This window comes from Littorina saxatilis, linkage group LG12 (assembly GCF_037325665.1).
Source record: "Littorina saxatilis isolate snail1 linkage group LG12, US_GU_Lsax_2.0, whole genome shotgun sequence".
NCBI lineage: Eukaryota > Metazoa > Mollusca > Gastropoda > Littorinimorpha > Littorinidae > Littorina > Littorina saxatilis.
This window is the reverse complement of record NC_090256.1, coordinates 4,752,407-4,768,473: the sequence shown is the minus strand read 5'-3', so window position 1 is coordinate 4,768,473 and position 16,067 is coordinate 4,752,407. Positions and strand designations below refer to the sequence as shown.

The 16,067-nt window shown below is 45.2% G+C and overlaps 1 protein-coding gene across 2 annotated transcripts in view; it reads left to right on the top strand.

The window, feature by feature from the left end:
• LOC138981104 (beta-1,4-galactosyltransferase 4-like) overlaps window positions 1–16,067 on the top strand; it is a 41,575-nt gene that overhangs the window by 19,003 nt on the left and 6,505 nt on the right. The window lies entirely within an intron of this gene.

Here is a 16,067-nt window from a genome sequence, read left to right as displayed (position 1 = left end):
GGCCTCGGAGATACGTTCTAGGTAGTTAACCATGTTGTTCACTAGTTCTTGAGGGTCACCTTTACTCACAAAACAGGTTGGTTCTGTGAAATGGGGAACATTACTGCATACAGAAACAGAAAGAGGAATATGTTTTGCTGTATACTGTGTACAGTTTGACTCAGCTGATTTTGTCTGTGGCAAGTTATCTGTGTCAAAAAACACCTCAAAATCAAAAGTCGCTCTGTAGGGAAAAACAAAATCTGTGGCTACCTGAACACCGTGGTTTTGTAACTGTTGAAAAATGTTTTGGGGTGGTGAGTAAACCCCGCCTTTCAACGTTTCTTTTGAACCCTCACCCTGACAAGTCTGTTCATGTCGATTCATTTTAAACAAAGACGACCAGAGTTTCCCGCATTTGGAACAAGCCAAAGCATGACCGAGTTTATCAATGTCTAAAATGTACATGAAATGGTCTTTGTAACGCAAGAGGCGCATAACGCCAGAATGTTTGTAAGCGCTACGACGCAGAGGAACAAGACAGACGGGTGTTTGGCTCTCATCAAACTCAAACACATCTATGTTCACCTTAAACTCAGATTCAATCGACTCAAGTTGAAACAAAGTGACCCCCGGAAAGTGGACAGGGGGGAAATGTCCGGCCCACTGTTTGAACAAGGTTTTTGTGGGTTTTTGCAAAGAATGAAGCGAGGCTCCTTTGTGCAAAGCAAGACAGCGAAAGAGACACAGACCATCAGTATAAGGAAAATGATGATGCTCGTCTTTTTGGAGTTTGTGCAAGAACGGTGTGTTTGTGATGTAGTCAGGTAGACTACCACAGGCACATCCGATAGGAAAGTCAGACAAAGGCGTGACATAGAAACTGGAAGACATGATGGTATGAACAGCATACCGAGAGTTTGGGCGTTCGAGTCTAACTTGTTCTAGAATGTCATGGTCACTGATTTCACCGAGAAAAGAAAGAAAGTCCTGCTTTGAGTTGATCAGGCGCGGTCGTTGTAAGACAGAGTGGTTATTGACTGAGGCGTGAAAGAAAGACAAGTCACCCGACTCTTTGTTTTTGAGAAGAAAAGAGTGAGAAAAATTGATTTTGAAGCGCTTGTTTTGTTCATGGAACAGATCAAGAAGCGACTCGTCCCAATCAGGGAAATCAGAACAAGGGTTCCAGAGAATGGTATAGGTTGACTGAAGTTTACCAGGCCGCTTATGAGTTTTAACAGAATTCCAATGCTTTTCGTACATTTGTCTTTCTTCAAAAGGTAACTTTTTGATTTTTTCTTTTTCTAGACTTCGTTTGTTTAATCCCTTTTTGGGGGGAGGGGCATCCTGTGAAGGCGAACTTTTTCTTTTCTGTCCGCATGTCGGCACTGGTGGTGGAGGTGTCCGACTCGCAACATCTTGACAGTTTTTGGTTTTTTCATGCCGAGCAAGGCCGTGTTTTCTGCTAAACGACTTGCCGCACATAGCACAGAGAAAAGGTCTGGCTTTGTTATGGGCTTCGTTAACATGAGCGTTAAGGTTTTTGGTCTGTGTAAAAACCTGTCCACAGTGCGGGCATTGGTTACGCTGTAATAAAAATAAAAAAACTATGTCTGAGCTACACAAAAAAACAATATAAAAAAAAATCTTACATAAAAACATTTATTTTTCTAAAAAGCTATATCTGAGAAAAAAAGTAACACTCTACCTTTATTTTTTTTATCTTTACAAAAACAAAATCAACTTACCAAAACTGTTGAGGCCGGTTGTGGTGTTGTGTTAGCGTCACTGCTGCTGCTGCTGTTGGTCGCCATAGTTGTTTTTGTTCACCACCACCCACTTGTAAAGTCGAAGAGACACTCAAGAGTTAGCCCCAGAAGAAGTTTATTTATACCCCTCTTTGCCCGCATCACCGCCGTATTCTGACTACGCGTTTCTATTTTTAGGTGCTGACCAATCAACAAGTTCTAACATGTTTAGGTCTTGCGTCTCTGTGGTGCAATAACTCAGGCGTAAGCACCCAATGACCCCCTCTGGAGGTTTACCGGAGAGGGGGCTCCGCGAAGCGCAGGGATACCGTTTAATTTCCTTACTCTGACACCCCCCTGACAGGGCACCAAACTACATAGCTATTAAAGAGAGAGGGCTCCGCGAAGCGCAGAGAAAGTGTGAATGTGTGTGTGTGTGTGTGTGTGTATGTGTGTGTGTGTGTGTGTCTGTTTGTGTGTGTGTGTGTCTGTTTGTGTGTGTGTGTGTGTGTGTGTGTGAGTTAGTTTTGAATATAAAATTTAAAGTAGATGTTTGGTTTTTTTAAATTAATAAATAAAGATAAGGATAGGATCTTAGTTTAGTATGTGAAAATGGATCCAAGGTGGAAACATCCTTTTACCTGTGTGATTGCCGGTCCCACAGGGAGTGGGAAGACTCATTTTGTCAAACAATATTTGAATCACTTACAAGATATGATGACACCCCCTCCAGAGGAATTGATTTGGTGTTATGGGGCGTGGCAGTCTGGTTACAATGAGATGAGACATGTGACGTTTGTGGAGGGTTTACCCGACGTGGAACAGTGGACAGGGGTCAAAAGGCGACTGGTCATCATTGATGATTTGATGAGTGAGACAAACGACAAGGTCACACAACTATTCACCAAAGAAAGTCATCATCGGAATCTGAGTATAATGTATATTGTACAGAACCTGTTCGGAAAAAACAAAGAGCAGAGGACGATCAGTTTGAACAGTCACTACCTGGTGGTGTTTAAAAACCCACGGGATGCTTCACAGATCAACCATCTGGCCAAGCAGATGTACCCTGGGAAGCTAAAGTATGTCCAAGAGGCATTTAAAAATGCGACTTCTATGCCTCACGGTTATTTGCTGTTTGACTTGCGACAAGAGACACCCGATCATCTTCGTCTGAGGACAAAACTTTTCCCACCAGAGCACCCTGTAGTGTACCTTCAAAAATAACCATGTCTGCACGCCTGAAGAGAAATGTACCCATGTTGCGATTGTTGTGTGGGGCTAAGCCTGCCGTGATTAAGGCCGTATTGAAAGGAGCTTCTCCAGATTTGATCCATGCGTTGTGCGAGTGCTCCCTGAACATCTTAAAAGGCCATGTGCAGCTGACGCCCGCACAGAAGAAACGGTTGTCTCGACACAAACAGAACCTACGGATCTTAGCCAAAAAACCAACATCTGTCAAACATCGAAAGCAAATCCTACAGAAAGGCGGTTTTCTTCAGGCTCTTTTGAATCCTGTGCTAGGCATTGTATCTGGTTTGCTCGGGAACCTGGGTCTCTGATACGATGGACCATACCAAAAAGATGATTTTGATTGAGCCACGTGTGTTGGCTTCTTTGCGGGACTCTGCAGGTGGACCTCCAGTACCTGATGCCACCTCACAAAGTTTGAAGGACATGGATCAAGTGATGCGGGGTATTTTAGACAAGAAGGATGTGGACAAACATGAAAAAGCAGACTCCTACCAACAAGTCTTGTGGCGGTTTCTTAAGCGTGTTGAAGAATATAAAAACAAACCTCTTGGAAGAGTGGAGATAGCACAACCCTCAAAACAACCTTTGACAGAACTAAATGAGGTCGAGAAACCTCAGGACCTATCTAGGGTAGAAAAACGAGTGTTGGAGAGTGTCCCAAAAACCTTGAAGAAGAAGGCTCAGTTGCTTTTGGATATAACCAAGGACAGTTCTGACATCAAGTGGAATGAACAAGGACAGCTCGTGTACCAGGGACAGACAGTAGCAGGAACCAACATGGCTGATCTGGTGAATGATGCTCTTCGTTACCGTAAAAATGCACCTGATCCTCAAGGGTGGGAAGTGTTTGCAAGAGGTTTAAAAGCGGTTAATATCCCTCGTGAACTCATTGGTCACACAGGGCGATGGGAGTGGATGCACAGCGAGGGGGGTGATAGAGGAAGACCATCCACCAGGACAAAAAGAAGAAGAAGAAGAATTGTGAGTCCTTCCTCAGCATCTCCTTCTGCAGAAAGAGTATCATTTCCTTCTCCAGCGCCCAAGAAGAAGACGTGGCTATCTTATTCTTGAGCAGAATGCCAGTGAAAAAGAAAAAAGTCGCTGAGAAGCTGCGACGTCGATATTATGGAAGTCAACTCCCTGGAAGTTTGGGTGGGGTGGAGGCTTTGAGAAGAACCACCAGACAAGAACAAAAACAAGTTGAAAAGTGGTTGACATTTCAAGACACCTATACACTACACAAACCTGTGCGGCGAAAGTTTACTCGTCGTCGTATCATCGTGGGTGGTATAGATCATCAGTGGCAAGCAGATTTGATTGATGTTAGAGCGCTGAGAAAAGACAATGACGGGTTTACCTACCTACTCACATGTATTGATGTGCTGAGCAAACACGCGTGGGTGGTGCCTTTGAAGGACAAAACAGGGGCCTCTCTGGTGACAGCCTTCAAAAGCATTTTTGTCCGAGGTCGTCAACCCCTGAGACTACAAACAGATAAGGGTAGCGAATTTAAAAACAAGGTGTTCCAGGATTTTTTGGACAAAACAAAGGTACACTTTTTTGTGACAGAAAATGATGACATTAAAGCCTCAATGGCGGAGCGCTTCAACCGTACCTTGAAAGACAAACTGTGGAGGTATTTCACCAGAACAAGTTCAGTGAGGTATGTGGAAGTCTTGGCTAAGCTGGTGCGTGGTTACAATCATTCCTACCACCGCAGTATTAAGAAAGCTCCTGCTGACGTAACCATCGCTAATCAGGAGGAAGTGTGGCAACGGTTGTATGGTGGTCCAACTCTCTCCAAACCACCTAAACTGAATATAGGAGACCGTGTGCGAATCAGCAAGACGAGAAGAGTCTTTAAAAAAGGTTATATGCCTTCTTGGACAGAGGAACTCTTTACCATCAGTCAAGTCAAGACAACCACACCCGTGACCTATGTGCTGAAAGATGATCACGGAGAAGAACTGTTGGGGACTTTTTATGAACAGGAACTGCAGAAAGTGGGGGAGAAAGAAATATACCGCATTGAAGCTGTTTTGGAACAACGCCCTGGAAAAGGCAAACAGAAAGAGTATTTAGTCAAATGGTTCGGCTATGACCCGTCATTCAATTCTTGGATTCCACAGTCGGCACTGACCCCCTACACGGACTAGCTTCAGTGGTTCTGATGGAGAAAACTCAGAAGATTAATACGCCTCTGGATGAACCAGACAGTGTTGTTAAGCGACCAAGAACATCCAGGCTGTGGCGTGTGTTTGGACATCGTGTCCCTCGGAGCGAGATTGTCTTCCTTTGTCAGATGCTCCTTATTTATGTGGTGATTGGAGTGTCTCTGTTCAATCTGACAACCGGTCGCGGACCGGATAACTTGTGGGTGGCCCTACTGGGAAGTTGTCTCGGCTACGTGCTTCCTAATCCTTCCATTGATCCACCCTTGGTACAGTAACAACGTCTTCACTCATCATGTTCTACCTGACACTCCCCAGCAACAGCTCCTTGCAGCACTACCCTGACAACAACGCGAGTCACTACTACACAAAACTACCTCAAACAATTGACCTGGGCACCGACTACGAGTGTGGGTTGGCTGAGATTCAGTTTAACAACTCGTATGTGAATGTGGAAAAAGACACGTGTCAGTTTCGAATTTGTGTCCCATTAGGTGTTGTTATTTCTTGTGATACTCTAGTTTTACCAGAGGGGTTGTATGATTCACCTGCTTTTTTTATAGACTCACTAAACCAGCTCTTGGTTGATGTAAGTCTTACGCACTATGTAAGGTTTTATTACACCAAAGCAGCAAAAAAAGTACGTGTTAAATTACTCAAAAATATCTCGCTGTGGATGAGCCCCGAGTTGATGAGAATTTTGAAAACAGATGTCACCCAACAAAGCATCATAGGCCCTGGTCACTTTGACGGTAAGGCTATGATGGACTTACATCAAGATTTTCACGCAATATACGTGTACTGCGATTTGGTGCGCGAAAGAGTGGTCGGAGACACATTAGTCCCATTGTTGCGGACGGTGCCGATTAAAAAGAAGACTGAAGAAGTCGTTCATCATATGTTTGAAAAACCCCATTACATGCCACTGACTCGTTGTCAGTTCAACACGGTGGAAATGCTTTTAACAACGGACACGGGAAAACCTATCGCATTTGAGCAAGGGAAGACGGTCGTGACGCTTCATTTTCGTCGTAGACGCACCGACCATTTGTAGAAGATGGTTCGTCTAACCCCTTTCCAGGGCAGTGGAAAACTCTATGAAGATTATTACTGCAGCCAGGTCGGCCACGGTCTCCCCGTGTTTGTAGGAGGAAGAAACTACAGAGGTCATGGTATTGGCAATCTCTTAGGGGGTATTGGTCGAGCCCTTGTGCCTCTTTTGAGAAGTGGTGGAAAAGCTCTGCTGAAAGAGGGGGCTAGGACAGGTATGCAGGTGGCTCAGGATGTGCTGTCTGGGCGTAGTGTTAAGTCGTCACTACAGCAGAGAGCTAGCAATGCAGGGAAGCGATTGTTTCACCAAGCCGTGGGTCGAGTGACAGGCACAACAGCCGCGCCGCCTGGAGAACCTGCAAGGAAACGTATAAAATCATCTACACCACACCACCAAGGTCAGACTGGGAGGCAGAAGAAGAAGAGAAGGAGGGCGACAGCAGCCGATATTTTTGGATAAGCATCATGGCCCTTGCCCACCCTCAGTCATGTGAAAGTGTACATACTGGATTGGATTTGTTTTCTGTACCCCCAACACAGACAGCTGTGCAGGAGGGAATGTTTGTAGAGTATCATCCTCTGGCTACTCTGGCCCCAGGAGCCCCTATTGAGTTTACCATCAGTGGTGCTACATCCGAGTACCTGGATCTAAGCAACACGTATCTCCATGTGCGAGCTAAAATCACCAAAGCAGACGGAACAAACTTGGAGGCTGACTCCCCTGTGGCTCCTGTCAACTACTGGTTGCACAGCCTGTTTTCCCAGGTGGATATCAGTCTCAATGATACCTTGGTGACCAATTCAGAGAACACCTACCCCTACCGTGCCTACATTGAAGCCACCCTCAACTATGGACGAGAAGCCAAGAAAAGTCACCTCACCAGTGCCATGTATTACCGAGATAGCTCCAACCACCTGGATGATACAGCAGGGGATGCCAACTGGGGTTTGAAGGTACGGCGTGAGCAAACCATGCGGAGCAGAGAGGCAGACATGATGGGGCGACTTCATGCTGACATCATGCACCAGGAACGCTACATGATGAACGGCGTGGACGTGAAGATCAGACTCATTCCTTCCAAGAACATCTTCCACCTGATGTCTCCTGACCCCTTTCAGGGTTTCCGCAGTGTCATCACACATGCCTCCCTGTTTGTTCGCAAAGTCAAGTTGAACCCTGCTGTGAGCCTCGCTCACGCCAAAGCGCTGGAAAAAGGTACGGCCAAGTATCCTTTGAAAAGGGTCGTTGTGAAGACTTTCTCCATTCCCACAGGCAACCACAGTGCTGTGCAGGACAACTTGTTTCTGAGTCAGACACCCAACCGCCTGGTGATTGGCTTGGTGGACAGCGCTGCTTTCAACGGTCAAGCCTCACGTAATCCCTATCACTTCAAGACACAAGGATTGTCCTTTCTCAGCCTGTACCTAGACGGAAAACAGATCCCTGGCAAACCCCTGACACCGAACTTTGAACAACACCAGTATGTGAGGTCATTCTTCAGTCTCATGACGTCTACGGGTGTCGCCAACAAAGATGCGGGGTCTTACATGGAGTTGCGTGATTTTGAGTTGGGGTATGCTATCTACAGTTTTGACCTGAGTCCCAGTCTTCTGGATGGAGATCAGTTTGAACTGGTGAAAAGCGGTGCCCTGCGTCTGGAGCTGAAGTTCAACCAAGCCCTTCCAGCACCTGTGATGGTGATTGTGTATGGTGAAATGGACAGCATGATCGAGATTGATCGCTCTCGCCAGGTCCTGACTGATTTTGCACTATGAACAGCAAAGACATTAGCCGAGTGTTGGGGAGAGACATTCATACCCGACGTGTGTTTCGAGGTGTGTTTCCCAGAGACAGACTCCCACGACAGGTGAATACGCGACGCCCAAGCGCTTTTGTCATCAATACAGATCGCAGTACAGGACCGGGAGAACACTGGGTGTGTGTCTGGTTTGATGGACTGGGACAAGCGGAATATTTTGATAGTTTTGGTTTACCACCCGTGCACCCCGCCATTGAAAACTTTATGTTGAAACACAGTTCAGCTCACGTGTACAACCCACGTCTTTTGCAAGACTTGACGAGTTCAGCCTGTGGCTTGTATGTATTGTACTATGTTTTGATGAAAAGCCGCGGAGCCAGTTTATTTCGAACGCTTCGTGTGTTTTCTCCCAACAGACTTTGGAGTAATGATCGAAGAGTATGGTTTTTGGTCCAACAGCTAAGAAGAAACTGAGGTCGCGTGCATCGTCTTTTGTTTAGGTCTGTAAACTGTTTTATTCCTTTTATTGGGTGTGTCTTGTGTGTGTATGTGTCTATATAAGAAGAAGGGGCGGAATCATCACCACCACTTTCATCTCGTACCCACCAAAGTAGAGAGAGGGTTAGAAGAGTGCTAGTAAGAAAAGAGAGGTACACAAAACAAAAAAAGTCATGATGGAGACGGCCAGTCCCTCTTTAGAGCAGATGTTGGAAGAATTGGAGGCTGGTATTCTCAAAGTTAAAGATCACCTGCGAAACAGTTTGTTCTTGATGTTTGTTAGTGAGTTAAAACGCGATGTTTGCAAACGCCTTGAAGAAAAAAAGAGAGAAGAAAAAGACTATTCAACACGGTGGACTGTTGACGCCATTAGAATCGTCGCAGATAAAATCTGGGAACACCTAAATCGAGACAAAATTCTTAGTCGTTGGAATGTAGCATTACCCAAGACACATCCAGACGGGGTCTCCTGGTGGTGTTTGCGAGTTGTTGTGTGGAAGTGGACAGAAACGACAGCGTTTCGAAAAAGGGTTATCACTCATGTGACTGAACAACTGCTCTGTGAGTGATGCAACAGAGTGAAAAACGACATAGCATCCCACGTGACCTTAGGCTAACCCAGTGTGGACCCGTTGAAACCAGAATAATCAAAATGTACATGAACCACGAGTGTGTATATAAGACAGGACGGATGTAAAAAGACCACTACAGAGGATTTTTTGCGGAGTCGATCATGCCTTCAGGGACCATGAAACAGCCACCACAGCCGGCTACACGCTACCCGCTAGGTGGAAGCCTTTTTGCCTCAGTAAAAACGTGGAGAGGGGCTGTAAAAATCCATATTCGCCACTATGCTGTTCCCACCCGCACCAAAGGTGGGCGTGTTGTCCCCACCCAAAGAGGAGTCACCCTGGACTTGAAAAAGTTTCAGAAACTGCTTAGAGTGCAGAAAAAACTCAAAGAAGACTTCCACCAACAGGTATCTTCTCTGTCACCCACAGAGGAGAAGCAGGAGAAAAAACATCCGAAAAATCACACAGAGTGTCCGCCGTCAGACTACTACTGTTCAACACCATCAACCACAGCCACGGCTTCGACACAAAGCGAGGAATACCCTCAGCAGCTACAGCGACCCCTGTATTCCACATGTCCAGCTTACTGTCCTGTCACAACCGTAAATCCTCTTCCTGTGACACCAAGAAGTGGTTATGAAGTTGACAACTAATCCGGGGACCACCTCGTTCCTTTAAATTGACAATCATGATTTGGATTTTTTTTTTTAATGTATGTGTATGCAAAATGTTAATTTTTTTTAATATTTTTAATATTCAAAAGACTGCTGTCACTTTTATAATAAAATGATCATATTGATCAGCGGAGTCGCCATGGGTACGAAGATGGGACCCAGTTATGCATGTCTTTTCATGGGTCATCTTGAGCACCTCATTCTACAGTCTTACTCTGGCCCAGTTCCAGAGCTGTACAAGAGGTTCATCGACGATGGTTTGGGTGCCACTTCTCTGTCTGAACCCCTCCTTCTCGATTTCATTCACTTCATCCAAGCATTCCATCCCAGCATCAAGTTCACATTCAACATCTCTTCCTCAGCTGTGGTCTTTCTTGACATCTCCATCTCCATCTTGCATGGTCGCTTCACCACCTCTGTCTTCTACAAAGAAACTGACGCTCATTCATACCTTGATTTCAACTCTTCTCATCATCCTGCCAACAAAAGCAGCATTCCTTTCTCTCAATTCCTTCGTCTTCGGAGGCTATGCTCTGAAGACGACGACTTCCACCAACAGTCTGTCTTGATGACGTCTTTCTTTTTGGCCCGCAACTACCCTGATGCACTCGTCCGTGACGCCCTTCTGCGGGTTACCCAGGTCTGTCGAGAGTCCGCCCTCAGTCCTTCACCATCTAGGGACAGTGACAGACCCGTTGTTTCCCTACTGTTTCATCCCCACAACATGCCAGTAAGCAGAATCCTGAAATCAAACTGGCACATCCTTCAAGGAAGTGACTCTGTTGGTTCGATCTTTACTCAAAAACCACTCTGTGCTTTCAGAAAAGACCGCAGCGTTCGCGACCTCTTGGTGAGATCCCGTCTTCGCAGTCCCACCAACCCCACAGCCCCTGGGACATTTCCTTGTTCCAAACGAAATTGCAAATCTTGTCCCTTCCTCCACCCTGACACCTGCCTCCAAGGCCCTCGTGGCTCCTTCACGGTCAAGAGAACGTTTGACTGTCAAAGTCACAACGTTGTCTATGCGATCGTCTGCCTCTCTTGTCGCCAGATTTATATCGGAGAAACCGCACGCACCCTTGAGGTGCGTTTCTCCGAGCATCTGGCTGACATCCGTCATTCCCGCAATAGGCCAGTATCCCTTCACTTCACCGCCGCTGGTCACTCACTTGATCATGTCAGAGTCATGGCTCTGTGGCAAGTACGTGGCGACTCCTTCGAGCGCAAACTCAGGGAGTCCCACATCATATCATCCCTTGGCACTACCTGCCCCGATGGAATTAACATTCGCCGTTAATTCATTCATCTCAACCTTCCCCCCGCTGTTCCACCTTGTGTGTATGTGTGTGTGTGTGTGTGTGTGTGTGTGTGTGTGTGTGTGTGTGTGTGTGTGTGTGTGTGTGTGTGTGTCCGCACGGGTACGCGAGTCTCCTCTTTCGTTCCCTTTCACGCACCCCCCCCCCCCCCCTCACATTTTGTTTGGTCTACAGACCTCAAAACTGCCGCTTTTCATTCTCCTCGAGTAGCTTCCCTTGCTTCTCTGTCTTTGTCATTTGTCGGTTTGTGCAGTGCAGTTGTTTTGTCAGTTGTTCTCCTCTTTATTTGTTCTATCGTCTTTCTTCTTCTTTTTTGTGTGTGTACTTTTGTGTTTTTGTGCCTGAAGAAGACCCTTAGGTCGAAACGTCGCCGTTATTCGTTCCGTGTTCGTCATTTTAACGTGAGTACATTGCTTTTTGGTCTCCATATTGGAAAAGTTAATAACTATGTGTCTGTATAACTCTTGAATGCTACCGTGAGCAGTTTTATGTATTGTTTTGTTACTCTTTACGTCTGACTTTTTTACCTTCTTGTTTGGAAGTACTTGTGTAAACGCGCGCGCATGTGTGTGTGTGTGTGTGTGTGTGTGTGTATGTGTGTGTGTGTGTGTGTGTGTGTGTGTGTGTGTGTGTGTGTGTGTGTGATCGGAGGTGTGTGTGATCGGAGGTGTGTGTGTGTGTGTGTTTGCACTTACATTTTATTCCCACCACACATATAACCCTACCTCTTACATAGTCTATCAACAACAAAATTAAAAAAATTAAACACCGCAACAACGAAGAAAATAAATATCAAAAACAAAATAATACCTATCTTATCTGGTGTACCTATCAAAACCTTGTATGTAGAACAACCGTTTCTATTTTTAGTGCTGACCAATCAACAAGGTCTAACATGTTTAGGTCTTGCATCTCTGTGGACAACCAATACTCAGACGTGATCAGTCTCTAACCTAACATTAGGTATGACTGACTGTAGAACAACTCTTGTTCGGTGTAAAATGTACCTCCGATGTTTATAACACCCACATAAAAAACAACAATCTGAGTCTACTTGTTAAAACTTTTGTTATATGTGTACATCAGCTCCCATCCCTCTCATCAGTCGAGCTAACTTCCACACCCACCCCACACCATTTGTCTAGCACTAATCTAAGCATTAAACCCTAATCATCCCTCGGGGTAGGCAAACCACCTCCTATTAAACTTCTCTAACTGCTGGCCACCTCTGGTGGTTTTATCGGCGAAGGGGCTCCGCAAAGCGTAGGGATACCATTTTTATTACCTTATCCTGACACCTCCCCTGACAGGGCACCAAACTACATAGCTATTAAAGAGAGAGTGCTCCGCGAAGCGCGGAGAAAATGGGGGCAATTACTGAATTTTATTGGTGCTTACCCCAGCTGGAGTGGTCATTAGTACCGAGCAACAGGTACAGGCACATGAAATCACATGACAAAATATAAAACGCAATAAACCGTTTATGCGCAATATCTCCTTATCACTACTTAAACACAGGCACCTTAACCTATAACCTTCTATCAAAATACGGCTGCGCGGCTGCGCAGCTGCGCAAATAAAAGGGGGATGAGGCATACCTTTTCCTTACTACTATCATTCTCGCTTCAAACTTAAAGAGATATAACTCAGCACACAATCTGTCTCTAATTAATCGCCCCAAAAGCTATACAGTTCGGAATTGGGATTGCAATTATGTCACCCCACACCAGGAATACCTTGAAATAAGAGTTTGTGCGCTCAGTCACTCAAATTGGAAACGGCTGCGTTTGAGTTTTATTTCTCCACGCGGCGCCATCTTCCTCCTTTCCTTGATTTTCGTTCAAAATGTCGCCACTGAGCGGAACTTGTCTTTCATGCGCCTTTGCTAAAAACAAACAAACAACAACCTGATTTGAAATCGACCTAAGAGTACATAGATCGGTTTGGGGGTTGCATTGATGACAACACACACAAGGAAGTATTCGGCCTTGGTCGATAAAGATGAAACCGAAGACGATAAGCCCCCCTCGGACAAACAAAAAAACTGATCTGACAACAGGCCACCAAACATCTTTTAATGTTGAGTCGGCGAGTAATCGCGAGAATAGTGTCAACGACAAACTTATTTTGTTGAGTTTTGGTCACAGATAAATCGTAGGCGTCCGAGTGGTGTAAAACAGATGCGCCTTGTACGCTGTAACATGCGGTTCTGCGTTTCAAAGAAACAGTAAGTCCATTGCCGTGATTATTAAATGTGTGACTGTGGTTCAATGGAAAACAAGTCGCGTAAAGCAACATTAATACATGTAGTCAATGTCGACTAATGACACTGATGCACTGATGAATCCCCCTCCCCCTCCCCCCCCCAAAAAAAGTGGTAGGTTATTGGAACGTTTCATTTATGGAAAAAAACAAAACGTTTAATTTACAGTACGTCGACCCATAGTTCTTTAACCAATTGCCTCACCAGCATCTTGCAAGAAAGTTTCGTGGACAATTTTGAGATAACTTCTTTATCTGTATCATTCGTGTTTGTCTGTCTGTCTAGTTTAAAGAACACTGGGGTTTGTTTTGTCTTCCAATATCCTACCATTCCGGTTATTTGTATTCTGAATTTTAGAACGTTAGCAGTCGATCTGTTTGTGGAGTTTTGAACGCAATGCTTTTTTTTTCCACTATGACGTAACCGATTCCCACGGCCGAGAAGGCGCTGGCACATTGTTGAGGGCCCCAAAGGGTTTAAAATCGTGATCGTGATTGGCGTTTTTTTACCTTTCTGTGACCGTGATTGCCGAAATTTCCATTTCTGTGATCGTGATGGGACTTTGCCCGTGATCCGTGATGACAAAAAAATCAAGTCTCGTGATCGTGATCGTCATTTGTTTTCGTGATCGTGATGGGCATTATTGCAAAGCATTTTATTTTCAACGTACATTTTTCACAGCTGTATCACTCAATGATCCTCTATTCGTCAAGGAGCCAATCCCGATTGAAGGGAAGCAACAACACATTCAGAAATATGATTTTGACAGCGATTGCTTCCCTTTAAGAGAACCAATCACACAAAAAAGAGATCGAATCAGAAGGCGAATTACAAAAGTCTGCCAAACTTCATCCAATGGAAGGGCTTCGTGCTAAAGTTTTGAGTGCATTCAGTCAAATTCGAATTCGAAGATCAAAAATGGCGTGCAGCGGTACTGTCATCGAACTTCTGTTATATTTTGTGGATTCAAGCCAGACCAAAGCAGGCGGCGAGAATGCCTTCCTTGGTGGAAAGGTCTGGCTACGGGTCCGTCTTTCCGAAGACGAAATGTCAAGGTATGTTGATCTATCAGGGCCGGACTAGGTAAGTACTAGGGGGAGGGGTTACAGATGCGGGTCCAGGGGGCAAAGCCCCTTGGTGGGGGTTGCCCCCTTGAAGCTGAACGGTTTTTGATGTTTCTGGAGGGAAAGGAAGCCTGTCCTTGAATGAAAAAGGTAAATTCGACAGCAAGCTGTATAGGCAATGAAGAAGAATTGAGATTGTAAGGACTCCTACTTTTCATCACAAAAATCGTTGAAGAAAAATGTCTTTCGAAAGGGGGTGAGAGGTGCGATTTCTCCTCGGATTTCATGATGATCCAAATGCAACCCCCCCCCACCCCCCCTTCCTCCCCCACAAAAAAAAAGCGTTTGGGAGGTACATGCTTAAGCCAGGGGGGAGGGGGGTTGCGCAACCCCTGTACCCCCCCCCTAGTCCGGCCCTGTCTATGTTGCTCTATGACTGTTCTGAATGTAGGCAAAGATCTTGAAATTTGTTCAAGATCTTTGAGTTTGATTGAGATCATTGACATTGTCGACATTGCCACGTCCGGCTGTCACTCGCTCAGTGTGACCTCGACTGGCTCGAGTCTGATCGAGTCTGCGTGTAGCCAAAACCGAAACTAGAAATGTGTTTTTCATCCCAGCAACGTGGACACGCTTGGCATAGATTCTAATTGTCGCTTAATTCTTTGCATTAAGCTTGGATTTATTTTAGCGCCTGTAAACTTATCAACAATGGGTTAAATTCAGGAACTATGGCGGGGAGACGTGCCAGTTTGGGTCACTTGATCCTCATGTCAAAGTCGATCAAAGTCATGTTCGTTGGGGATTTTGTTATTAAAGACTCTACCATCACACATACATGTACTTTTTTTTCAATCCACCCAATAGTTTTTGAGAAAATGGGTTTAAAAGATTTAGCTCTGGAAATGTGAAATTGTGCAAGTATATATTCATGTGTGTGAGTGAGGGTGTGGGAGTTGAATGTGTATGAGTGCAGGGGCGGATTAGGGGGGGGGAGGTTACAGGGGTTCCGGAACCCAACCTTCCCCCCCCCCGGCTGTCAAAAAAATTAAAAAAATTAACACTAACTTTAAAAGAAATAATGAGTGGCTGCTGACACCAGTTGATCATGTTTAAAATCAAGGATAAGCCATAAATTGTTCATAAAATAGCTAAAACTCTTCAGCTTCTGGGGGGCTAAGCCCCCCAGACCCCCCAACGGGGCCCATGTACCCCACAAGGGGTCTACCCCTGGACCCCAGGTTGTAACCCCCCCCACCCCCTCTGGCTTAACTGCTCCGCCCCTGGAGTGTATATTCCTGTGAGTGTCTGTATGAGAGAGAGAGAGCGAGAGAAAAAACAATGAAAACAACATTCTTGTTACTGATTACAAATCATGAATCGATATGTATTTCTATGTGTGTATGAAAGAGAATTAAAAGAAAAATAATAAAAAAGTGCAACAGTTGTCACTTTGTGTTGAATAAACAATAGATCCAGAGGAGCGAATTACTGTGTGGTTGTGTTTACTTTGACACGTGCTTTCTGTACCTGCAACTTTTACCGTGACCGTGATTTGCCACTGGTGTTCGTGATCGTGAAAACAAAAATCAAGGTAACTGTGATCGTGAAAGCTAAAATTTCCCTTCCCGTGATCGTGATGATACCCCCCCTTTGGGGCCCTCATTGTTTGAAGATATCTTTGTATTAATCCGTGCAAATCCAGCAAACAGTCGGTT